This window comes from Sinocyclocheilus anshuiensis, unplaced genomic scaffold (assembly GCF_001515605.1).
Source record: "Sinocyclocheilus anshuiensis isolate Anshui unplaced genomic scaffold, SAMN03320099.WGS_v1.1 scaffold99, whole genome shotgun sequence".
In the NCBI taxonomy this organism is placed as follows: domain Eukaryota; kingdom Metazoa; phylum Chordata; class Actinopteri; order Cypriniformes; family Cyprinidae; genus Sinocyclocheilus; species Sinocyclocheilus anshuiensis.
In genome coordinates, this window is record NW_015552547.1 from 719,893 (window position 1) to 730,600 (window position 10,708).

Genomic DNA, 10,708 nt, shown 5'->3' on the forward strand with positions numbered 1-10,708 from the left:
TTGGGTTGAATTTAACCCAGCATTTTTTAGAGTGTACAACTCAGTGAGGCTGGTACTCTGGTTTACTTTATCGATTTCTAAACTAGTCTAAGTTGTATGAAAATAAATGTGGGTATATTACATCAATGTTTAAGATATAATAAAAAAAAAATGTAAAATTAAAAAGAAAAACAGTTAACCCAAATGTGTGAAAACAGTGCTTTGGAATTGGATTGAATTTGTACAGACATAGATATGAATCTGTCCTGGCCAAAAAGGAAAGACAATTTTAAAGCATCTTTACGCTTAGTATTAAAATGGGTCAATATGCACGTTTAATATCCCGACACACACACAATCATGCACGCTACAGCACCATCCGCGCGTGCGCCCGTTATGCCCCAATTGAAACGCGCGCGGATGCAGCGCCTGTCGCTCTGCATTTTGGAAAAGGCTCCTGAACAGGTTGCAGCACCACACAGTTTAAACAGCAAAAAGCGCTCCTATTATTTCCCCATATCCCAACAACATTTTATGTACTTTTCCAAATGGAAACCCTGCTTACTATACAACAGCCTAACAAACAGTCAGAGGAGAAAGAGTTGAATCTATAATATATTTTCCACAGAAGTGCCTTTACCTGGGAATGAGCCGCAGGCAGAAATCAGATGTCTGTATATTGGAGCTCTGTGGGTATTTCCTCGTTTTCTCAAGCGTTGCTCAGCGCAATTCCATCAGCCTGAGCTCGGACTAAACCAAAAGGTTCTCCGTTGTCCGAGAACAGCAGAAAATGTTTCACGGTTTCTCCCGACAACACCCAGTCATAAGACGGATTCAGATGAAACGACTTCAAAAGTGAAGAATTGCTCACGCGCGCAGCTCGATCAACACAACGTTTAAATGAAGTCTAGTTGGATTTGTCCGTTGAAAAGCTTGTTTGGAAACGACCGCCGGCTTCTCCCATTATAGCGCATATGGATAGAAAACGAAGCAACAAGCACAAATTCACTTCTATGACCTGTTTTTCCCCTCTATGAGTCGAATCGACACTCTCTTTCCGTTTTTGAGGTGATTTATTTCGGTTTTCCGGGAACAAACGCCGACGTAACGTGCTGACTTTATCAGTGAAGTCTCGTGTTTAATCTATCGGCATCTCGAGCGTCTGATTCCAGCTACTGAGGGCGGTCGTGGTGCTCACCGGCTCCGCTGTCGTTTCCCCGTGATTCCGGGAGCCTTTGCGATTGGAGAGATGCTGTGAGGTTTTTGATTGCCCATCTCTCTCTCTCTCTCTCTCTCTCTCTCTCTCTCTCTCATGCGCATTCACTCGCTCTGTGACGCTCTGTATCCAAGCTGCTCTGTCGCTGTGACAACGCGCGCATTCCACGCGCCGGCAGGCCTCTCAGCATCCCTGCATCCCTGTGTGATACAGCTCTGTTGGACACGGCACTAACAGACCCCGGCGTATAACGGCCGTAGTGCTGCCAGAAAGCCAAGGCTGAATTTTATACGATATGATACGTTTGATTTCTCTCCCCTTCCTCGCGCACGAGGTCATCCTCAGTCCTGCATCAGAATGACGTCAGGGCATATTAAAGTGGCAGAAGCCCCTCTTGTTCCCCATCACACGATCTCAACCGCGCTGGATGATGGGGGATCTTCTTATGTATCCATGTTGTGGGAAGGGTGATGGAGCTAGACGCGCATTTTTGGTACCCAAAAGATTGCACTCGTCATTCTCAGGAATACGGTCCCTAAAAAGTCAGGAATTCAAAATAAATAACCATATGTAACCATAACATATTGTATTATAATGGCATAATATATATTAGTAAATAGACAAAGATTAGGCTATACGTTTTATAAAAAAAAATGCAATGTGTTACACTGTTTCTAGACCTTTTTTGTCTAATAATAATAATAATATCACTGCAAATATAGGCTATTATCATAATTTTTCAGTGCTGTAATGTTTGACCATTTTTTAAAACCACATATTTTCTCAGAAAATACACTGAAAAAAAGATTGACTTGGAAACAAATTTCACAACTAATTACAAAGAAACAGCAAGTAACACATTGAATTAAAGGTGAAAATTTGAAGTTGAAAGACTCAAAAGTGTTTTCTTGTAAAAAAAACTACTGTAATAATCTTTGTTTTATTTAACTTGAATAGTCATTTTTTACAGTGTACATGCATTTCCATTTACATTTAGTCATTTTGCCGACGCTTTTATCCAAAGCGATTTACAATTGGGGAATACATAACGCGATTCTTCTTAAAGAGGCAAACAGACACAGGAAATGCTTGAAATACCAAGTTTTAGGCATTGTTCAAATAAGTACAAGCTAGAAAAGGGAAGGAACGAATAAAGAGAAAGAAAAAGTTTTTTTTTAAGATGAAGTCAAGTAGCGTTTAAAGAGATGAGTTTTCAGCTGTCGCTTGAAAATTGTCAGGGATTCAGCATTCCGGATAGGGGTGGGAAGATCGTTCCACCAGCCAGGAACGGTGAACGAGAATGTTCTGGAAAGTGATTTTGAGCCTCTCTGTGATGGTACCACGAGGCGTTGCTCACTAGCGGATCTCAGACTTCTGGAGGGGATGTAGATTCGTAGTAGTGAGTGGAAGTAGGTGGGTGCTGAGCCTGTGGCTGTTCTATATGCAAGCATCAATGTCTTGAACTTGATGCGAGCCGCAACCGGTAGCCAGTGCAAGGAGATAAAGAGAGGTGTAACATGGGCTCTTTTGGGCTCGTTGAAGACCAGTCGTACCGCTGCATTCTGAATCATTTGTAGAGGTTTGATTGTGCTTGATGGAAGTCCAGCCAGAAGAGCATTGCAATAGTCCAGCCTAGAAATGACAAGGAGACCAACAAGAAAAAAAGAAAAAAAAAACGTTTTGGAAAGTGATTTTGTTCCTCACTGTGATGGTACCATGAGGTGTTGCTCACTTACAGATCTCAAGCTTCTGAAGGGGATGTAGCCTCATTAGAGTGAATGAAGGTAGGAGGATGTAGAGCCCGTGGCTGTTCTGTATGCAAGCATCAATGTCTTGAACTTGATGCGAGCCGCAACCGGCAGCCAGTGCAAGGAGATAAAGAGAGGTGTTACATGGGCTCTTTTGGGCTCGTTGAAGACCAGTTGTACCGCTGCATTCTGAATCATTTGTAGAGGTTTGATTGTGCTTGATGGAAGTCCAGCCAGAAGAGCATTGCAGTAGTCCACCCTAGAGATGACAAGGGCCTGGACAAGAACATGCCTATGAAGTGAAATTTATTTCAATAAAAGCAAAACTTGGGTACAATACTAAGTGTATAATACTAATACTAATTCTATAATCCATTAAAATGTAATAGTGATGAATGAGGACATGCAAACTGGTTAATATTATGATTAAGAATAAACCATTGAAATAATGCACATTTTCTTAAAAAAAAAAAAAAAATCACACCAGTCAAATAATGTCAGTAAATTCAGTGATAATTATATCAGGTCTCATGGCTCATGGGGACACAAATGGCACCTGACAACGACCTGCCTACAGGACTGTCAGATGTTTCGTTACATTTACAAAACAGAAAGGAAACACAATCCAATACTTAATCATTAAATTTATGCAAAGTTAAAATTAACTCAGTAGACTCTTAATTGTAAACTAAATGACATGCAATTATTTCACAATCATCCATCACTTAAGATCAGTGTATTATAATGAGAAAGAAGCAGTTTGATAAATAATGATCTAATAACTATAATCTTTGATTCTGCTCCAGTTGCAACAAACTGCAGTACTATTATCTCTGCACTCATGAAACAATGAAATGTAGAGACAGCAATAAGCAAAATCTCAGCACTCTTGTGGGAATATCTATTTTCTAATTCTGCTCTACAGAATGATGTGATGAGCGTCACCATGGGCGTCAGTGAGACCCAGCTGAACCACATCCAGTTAGATACACAGAAATAGATCACATTCTAACTAGTCTCCAGACAACATGGAGGAACTTCAGGAGATCTTAAACTCATGCAGACCGGTCTCACCTTAATTTGAACTGAAGCTGAAGGCAGCAGGTGTGTCTAAATCTGTTAAAGCAGCGGAAACATCTGCTCAGGACAGAAGAGGGATTCATTCCTCCTGCCTCTCACAGCAGGAGGGAGACACTTACTGGCCTGCCTTGCCACAGTATCCCACCTTACAAGATCATACACACTAGAAAACAAGAGGCACTTCCCCAAATGTTCCACAGACAATTATTTATCTACAGTGTGGGAGCCAGAGTCAGCATGCGCTGTAAGAAAAATTGTTGTTTTTACAAAACAAAACTGGCAGCTGTGGTTCAAAGAATAATTGTGTAAAAATACAGTACAAATGCTAACAACTTTACAGAGTAACCTGTAAATTTTACAGTATAAAACTGTAAAACAAAACTCTTCTGAATTTGCATAACCATTTCTGCTGCTTTATACCTTTAACATATGCATGATATCCAACATAATAACACAGGTGGTAAAAAGAAAGGCACATAATGAATCAAAATTCCTCACAAGCAATAAACTATATATGACACTAAAATAATGCAGTAAACATTAGGTAAACTATACATAAGATGTAACATGAAAACCTAAAAATGACCAAATGTAATGAGGTAATTCTGGGAATGTCAATTATAATTTTTTTCATCATATATAGTAAATAAACTTACTATTAACCAGTTAACAGTTTTTTACCATAGTATTTTTAGAGTGTAACGGGGCGAACGAGATGAGAGACGTGCGGATCCATCTGCAAAGCGTTATTCTTAAAGATAGTCAAAACAGGCAAGGGTTGGACAATGGCAAACAGGTATTTAGAGGGCAAGAGAGAAGAGTGATCCAATAAACAGGCATAGGTCGATCAACGGCGAACATAATCCAAAGGATGAGGCAGGCGAGTAATCCACAGACAGATATTAATCCAGGCGAGGTGCGAACAGAATCCAAACAACAAGACGAGAGAGAAATCCAAGACAGGCAGGTTATCAGGAACAGACAATCAGGCAAAACTAGACGTTATGAAACAGGACTAGAACTAGGAACTAGACTAAACTCAGACAGGATACTGGCTCTGTAAAGTGCTACCACTAGGAGAGTGATAAACGCAGACAATACCCGGCGATTAGAGAAGGATTTGAGTGGTTGTTATATAGTGTGTGTGTGATTGGCTGCAGGTGAGTCCAATCAGTGCAATGGTGCATGGGAAATGTAGTCCAGGGTGACGTGCAACAGTTTGTGTGGTGTGAAAGTCAATGTAATCAGAAGGCGACCTCTGGTGGCGAGCAGGCGGAAGACCACGGACTGGATTTGTGACATAGAGTCTTTCATAATTAGAATTACAATAATTTTTACAGTGTGGCTTTACTGAAACGACTGTATAAAAGTATAATACTGACAAGGTATTTAAAGTGTTTACAGCACTTGTGGCATAAAGTTGATTAGAACAAAAATAATTTTCACCTTTTCTTTAAAATAAACAATATATATATAGATCACACACACTACTCAAGTTTGCCTGAGGAAGGCCAATTGACTGAAACATTGCTCATTAAAATTTCTGTTATGATGCAAACATGAGTAGTGTGCAAGATCTATATCTGTATGTATCTAGATTTCATCATCTATGATATATTTTTTTCACATATATTTTTTAGGCTTTAAAAAAACATTTAAACAGTGTAAAGTTATATTCTGTGTACAACTTTGTTTACCCTAAAACAACTGTAAAAAAATGCTTTACAGCTCGAACAATAAACATATTAATAAAGAAATGATTGTCTTGACAAAAATTACGAGCTCTACATTTCTGCTTCTAAATCCTCCAAAAATCATCCCCATTTACCTTCACTGTAAATTTACCCTAATCTTCAGCCTAATTTTTTTTAAAGGAAACGAAGAATGTGCAAAAAAAAAAAAAAAACCTGAACATTAACTTCCAAAGCTCTTACATCCAAAAATGACTATAGTTGGAGAAATCTTTTTTTTTTTTCTCAGAAGCTTGATTTGCTCCAGAATAACTTGGAGAAATGGCATTTTAACAGAGCTAAAAAACAAAACAAAAACATCTGTCTCTTGCGTTCCCTTTTTTGGTCACATTTCTATAATGACTGATACGGCGTTTTAAAGAAGTATCTTTTAACAGTCATGCTAGCAGATGATCAGTGATGAAGACAAAGAAAAAACATGGAAGACAAGGGATGAGAAAAAGGGAGGACGGTGTTAGATGGATGTAAGGGGGTGAACAGAAAGGAGCAATTAGGTTGGGGAGGGGGAGGTGGACTATGATTGACGACACTACTCAAGATGGTGACAATCAAGATACTGTCCGAGACAGAAACAAAGCTGCCTGATGTCCCTGGTAGATATTACCTTTATTTCACATGTCCACTGCACTGAACCAAAGACTGAGAGTTCAGAGCGGAGGACGCAGGCAATTCTCAGTGGATAAGAATCAGCCATCAAAGGTAATGGTCCACACCAGAAAGACTAACATATGTGCAGAGCTAGAGTTGATGTAGCCACATGACCTCTTTGATATTCACAACACACAAACATCGCACACACATACACATAGTGTTTGCCCGTTGGGGGTCATCTACAACAGGAGAGGGAACCCCTGAGGATTTGCACATACTATAAAGAAATATTATGCCATGCTCTTTCTCTAGCTCTAATTTATACTGAGGGACGTTTGATCTGTTTCATTCTCAGTAAGTGACCAGTGAGAAGACTCTTTGAAGTGTCTTATAAGATCCTCTCCTGCTGTCAACTCCCCAGAGGCTGAGGGGGCTTTGTTTCACAAAGATGCTTCAAGCATGCATGCACACATTCTTACAGATTGCACACTCTCAACAATTCATCCACCCTCATGCTCACATTGTAATCTAACAGCATTTTTTGTATACAATCATCATTGCTCTTATACTGTACAATGGTAATGTAATAAGCTAAATTGAATTTATAGACTCGGTGGGCAGGGTCTTTTGGATGCTTTAAGTCATCATGATCTTCCATCTGTGTTTTGACAAATATCATTTGCAACCTGCAGAGGCAGTTACCAAACTTACTGATTGCCAAAAGATTAAATGTATATACATAAACATATCCATGCCATATTTTACCCCAAAACCAAAAGAATTTGTGCCATTAAGATTCTTATGCTGTTGCTGCCTTTTTGGGATAATTTGCCTGCAATACAAATAATTTCCTGCAATGCAAATAAAACGTAATGCAAAAACAACCAAAAATAATGTGTCAGACTTGTGTTCCTGTTGTGTTGAGTTTTCCTCCCCCAAGTTCTCCCTCGTGTTTCCTTATGCCCATCTTTGGTTCTTCCTGTTTCCTGTTCCTATTCGGTTTCATTAGTTTCAGGTGTTTCTCGTCATGTCTTGTGTATTTAAAGTGTTTCCGGTTCGTAGTTCTTCGTCCGTTATTGTTTATGTCAACCTCCTCTGCTACGTGTGTTTTCCTGGTTCCCTTGATGTTATTAAAGTCTCTCTGTTGATGTACTCCACGTCTCCTCGTTCCACGCTCCCTCACAGTAGCGATCGTGACAGAATACCGGGCCAAAGACAGTAAGCGGCATCCCCTCTCCCCGTGTTTGTTTTCCGTTTTTGAAAGTGTTTTGGTTTTCCGTTTTGTCCCCCGCGATCATGGAAGTCGCTGCTCAGTCGCTGCCGGCCGTTCATCAGTCAAGCCCGCCGGCTGCCACGAAGTCAAGCCCGCCGGCCGTGGCTCACGCAAGCCTGCCAGCCGCCGCAACGTCAAGCCCGCTGGCCGCCCTATTCACCCGTAACCAAAAGAGGTGGATGAGGAGAAAAGGATGGCTCACGGCCCTCTTCCTCGCCCGAGAGTGCCCCCCCAGAGCTCGCTCCAGTGTCGGCTTCAGCCCCAGAGCTCACTCCAGTGTCGACTCCAGCCCCAGAGCTCACTCCAGTGTCGGCTCCAGCCCCAGAGCTCACTCCAGTGTCGACTCCAGCCCCAGAGCTCGCTCCAGTGTTGGCTCCAGCCCCAGAGTTCGCTCCAGTATCAGCTCTATCCCCTGACCAGAGTCGAGAGATGGCTATAACCCCAGACCAGCGTCAAGATAGGCTTCCAAGTCTGCCTGCTCCGCCATGGCGCCCCAAACTGCTGGATCCGCCAGGGGTTCCGGAACGGCTACCGCTCTGGAGGCTCCTCAGGACAGACACGGGACAGCAGGCCTCCAGAGCAGTACCCGTTCCGGGACCCCTGGCGCCCAACCCCCCTCCCCGTTGGATGTTGTGAGGCGCGAGGATGTATAATAATAATAATAATAAAATATAAATAAAATATAATAAAAATATAATAATAAAAATAAAATTCTGGTAATTTTGGTAAATATAAATTTAAGTACAGATAAATGCACTTAATTGAAATGAAAATAATGTAAAATAATATTATTTGCAAGGTGAAATATTTATTTATTTATTTATTTATTACTTATTTAATTCATCCATACATATTTATTTTTACACTTTAGAATAAAATAGCATTTACATTCAGATCAGATGACATTTTCAATTGTGTATTGCTGATGAAATCACTGATGTAATTATCATGCTGCCGGGGGACAGAGTACAGGGTCAGCTACAGTTCAGCGACCCCTGGAGATGAGGTCAAGAAGAATCAATTGCAGAATGAGTTCAGGGTTTAAGACAGATTAAATACTAGGCCCATTTGGGCGTCTGGGACCAGTTTTCAAACCACTTAGTCACCGCCTAGTTATCTGCCATCCGACATGTTCACCAAAAACAAAATATGTACTGTTGAAGCGGTGAGATCCTGTGAAAGCTGTCGGTTCTCCTACACACGGGGGAATTGTTTTTCTTTCTTTCAGTTTCAACAAGCAATGGCTCCCTGGAACAACACTTTCACCCCCGTGTCTATGTTCACCAGTCACGCTTCAAATGCCTCACAAATGCGATTGAGTCAAAGCGTATGCAAGGAGGTGCTGCCGTATCACACGTACACACACATATGCTGGCAAAAGAACATGAACAGGCATATAAAGATCACACACCCAGACCTGCATGTGTTCGAATGTGTGAGCATCACACTTTCCCATCAACACGTGGGACTAAATTCCTCTTTACACCCTGTTGGTCGTGACGCATTACACAAACGGTGGCGGTGGAAAATGTAATCTATCTTTAAACATTAACTTCATGAGGCTTTCATTACCTTGCTGATGGCAAATTTGTTTTAGACAGACAATCTGACAGGTCTCTTCTGACACAGCATTTGAACGGTGGAGTGGCGCCTGTCAAAACTCCGAGCATCTGATAAGTATAGCAGCATCTGTCAAGAAGCATTCAGAGCCGCGTGTGACGTACTCAATGGAATTGCGTGCTTAATGAATGTAAATTGTCCAGCGACTGATAAAATTAGGAAGATGGCATGGCGTTAATATGACATAAATACGGTAGCTTATGTCAGAGCATTTGAGACACACGTTAATGAAGACTGGATTCATACTGAGAGTAAGACCATGTGTGATGAAATGCTATAATTAACCAGAATGTTAAACAAATGTAGAGCCTTTGTCAATGTTTAATTGTGTCTCTAACCGTGATGTTCTTATGATTTAATTGTGGGTGTACTAATTACATTACATGTATGTTTGTATTACCAGAGCTAGATTTTAAATGGTGCTTGCCTGTGAAAACCTCATTGTCGCAATGCTTGAGTGTTAAACCTTAGCAACCAAAAAGCCATGCTCAGTGAATGCTGAGGTTTTTTGAGTGGTTATTGGTATGTTGTTACAGGGACACCAAAGGGCTTCCATTGGCAGAAAGAAAGCTGAATCACATTTTTCAACATCAACACTGGTAATAAAGTGAATTGAATCATCACTGATCTGACTTGAACGGAATATCTACATTGCTTCCTTTTGTAGATCTGCTTATAGCTGAATTGAATTCATTTCAAATTGATGAACTTCAAATGGTTATGGATCTACCCTGAACCAAAACTGAACTGACTTGAGATAAATAATGACACTATTGTCTTTCAGAGCTGCTTTACAGCAAAAAAAAAAGTCTCCATAGTTGAGTTTGCATAACTGATTCTGATGTTTTCCTATTTATCTCTGTTTTGACACAATCTGCATTGTATAAAGTGCTGCAGAAGGTGACTTGACTTGATATAAAGGGATAGTTCACCCCAAAATGAAAATTCTGTCATCATTTACTCACTCTCAAGTTGTTCCAAACCTGTACACTCTTAAAAATAAAGGTGCTTAAAAGTTTCTTTACAGCGATGCCATAGAAGAACAATTTTGGTTCCACAAAGAACAATTCAGTCAATGGTTCTTTAAAGAACCATCTCTTTCTTACCTTTTTATAATCTAAAGCAGGGGTTTTCAACCTTTTAGCTGTGTCCCAGTTCAGGGGCTGCATCCTTAGAAGGTCACAGTGTTCTAAGGCCATGTGTAACGGAGTGAAAAGGTATGTTAAATTATTGCATAAATGGGGACAGCGCCATCTATGTGGTGCGTGATGTGATTTAGCGTGTGGAGTAGGGACCGCCCACAGCAGAGTTAACGAAGCATTGCTGTGGGTAAGTTGCAGAATTACTTTTTAACATAAAAGCAAATATCCATTAAAGCTATTAAAGCAGCGAACAATTTTTTTTGCTCTTTGCTCTTTTAACATTATTTACATAAGAAATGCACGGATCC

The 10,708-nt window shown here is 40.5% G+C and overlaps 1 protein-coding gene across 3 annotated transcripts in view; it reads right to left on the reverse strand.

The window, feature by feature from the left end:
• LOC107664280 (neuroligin-2-like) overlaps positions 1 to 10,708 on the reverse strand; it is a 215,837-nt gene that overhangs the window by 187,149 nt on the left and 17,980 nt on the right. The window contains exon 1 of one of the 3 annotated variants that reach the window (XM_016454803.1): positions 1,178 to 1,449. The exons of 1 other annotated variant lie outside the window; for it this stretch is intronic. The gene's annotated coding sequence lies outside the window, so the exon portion shown is untranslated. Of the gene's footprint in view, positions 1 to 619; positions 1,450 to 10,708 lie in introns of those variants that run through there. One more of the 3 variants, XM_016454802.1, reaches the window with a different exon arrangement.